Genomic DNA, 2356 nt, shown 5'->3' with positions numbered 1-2356 from the left:
ACTGATACCTTGTCGTAAGAATGTTTGTATTCTTACATGCGAAGGTGTAATGATGTTGTATGTTGTATGTGATCTCCTCTTCAATGGTTGAATCCTTGTCTTGAATGCAACACCTAGCCTTGAATGGAGACCTAGAATGCTCAATTGCTTGAAGGAATGCTTGAATGTTTGAATGTTTGAATGTTTACTTATCGCTTCTGCCTCTTGTACACATATGTTTTTTCTTCTTTTCTTGGAGGGGAAATGTAGTTTATATACTTGTCAATTAGGGTTAGGAGACTGATTTTTTTGACCTTAGGCTAACCTAGGAACATTATTTTCCAAATTGCAAACTTGAAGACCCGATGCCCAACAAGAGACTGGGCCCAAAATAGGGCCAGGGACTAGGGCGCTAGGCGCCATGGTCCCACCTCCCGGGACAGCAGGGTGCAAGGAGGTTCAGGCCAAGGTGCAGAAAGATGCAGTTTTTGATGTCGTAAACAAGTTTCAAGGTCTCCATTCAGGTTCAACGTTGCGCTACCATCGTGAAGACCCAAATCCAGTCGAAATTGCAAGTGTCACAATTTTACGACGCTACAAAACCTAAATCTAACTAAACTCTAAACCAAATTGAATTATAACCCTAGAAACCAAATTGAACGCTATCCCTATATAAAATTGAACCTTAACCCTAAACCAAATTCAACCCTAAACCTAAAATAAATCACACTTAACAATAAACCAAATTGAACCATAACCCTAAACATAATTAAATATTTAACCATATATTGAATCTTATCCAAATGCTAAACTAAATTGTACCATAAACCTAACACAACTAAAACTTAATTAAACATGGATCCAAACTAGACCTAAACACTAAATCAAATTGAACCTAAATCCTAAACAAAGTTGAACCCTCACAGTAAAAAAAATTAATCTCTAACCCTAAACCAAATAGAATTATAACTCTAAACCTAATTCAATATTAAACTATATTAAAACTTAACCCTAATCCTAAACAAAATTTACCCTTTAAACCATAACCCAACCAAATTCAACTATATTGTTAAACTAAATCAAACCCTAACCGTAATTCTAAACTAAAATGTAATCTAACCTTAAACATAATTCTACACTAAACCAAATTTATTTTAACCCTTAACATAATTAAACACTAAGCCAAATTGACCCCTTACCCTAAAATTAATTGAACAATTGACCCCTTACCCTAAAATTAATTGAACCATAACCTTAACACTAAACCAAAATCCAAATTGAATTCTAACATTATACCTAATTGAATAGTACACTAGATTAAGACTTATCCTAATCCTATACTAAATCAAACCCTCACCCATATTGAATTGTAATTGTGAACCTAATCAAACCCTATCTATTATTTATATGACTAAACCTAATTTAACCCTAACCCTAACACTAGAAAGAAAAATGAATAAATCTAAACCTAACTAAACTCTAAACCAAATTGAATGCTATCCCTAAATCAAATTGAACCTTAACCCTAAACCTAAAATAAATCACACTTAACAATGAACCAAATTGAACCATAGCCCTAGACATTAATTTTTTTTAACCATATTGAATCTTAACCCTAACCCTAAACCAAATTGTACCATAGACCTAACACAACTAAATTTAATGACAACCTTAAACCAAATCAAAACCTAACCCTAACAGTAAACAAAATTAAAATTTAACCTTAATATATTTGAACACTAAACCAAACTTATCTCTTACCATAAACATAATCAGCCACTAAACCAAATTGAATCCTAAACATAAAATTAATTGAGCAATAACCTAAACACTAAACCAAAATCCAAATTGAATCTTAACCCTAAACCTAATTTAATAGAAGACTAGAGTAAACATTACCCCAACCTAGACCAATTGACCTTTATATTAAACTATTTATAACCCTAATTGTTAACCTAATTAAACCCCATGTATAAGAGCAAACCTAAACACTAAACCAAATTGAATCCCTAACCCTAACCATAAACCTAATGTAACCCTAACCATAAGACTAAATCAAATCAAACTATAATACAAAACCTAATAGAATAGTAAAGAAAACCAACCCCAACCCTTATTAAATTATCGTTAGTTTTCTAATCCTAACTCAAACTCAAATTATTTATCAAACTTAACCCAAATTGAACCCTAACTATAAATTTAATTGAACCATAACCCTAACACTGAGCCAAAATCAAAATTCAAACCTAACCTTTATAAAACCCTAATTGAAATTGAATCTTCATCCTTATTAAACTCTAATACAGATTGAATCCTAAGCTTTATTAAATTAGGGGTTAATGTTTTAATCCCAAACCTACTTGTAATTATATATCTA

This window comes from Cryptomeria japonica, chromosome 4 (genome assembly GCF_030272615.1).
Source record: "Cryptomeria japonica chromosome 4, Sugi_1.0, whole genome shotgun sequence".
Classification (NCBI taxonomy): Eukaryota; Viridiplantae; Streptophyta; class Pinopsida; order Cupressales; family Cupressaceae; genus Cryptomeria; species Cryptomeria japonica.
This window is presented reverse-complemented; position numbering follows the sequence as displayed.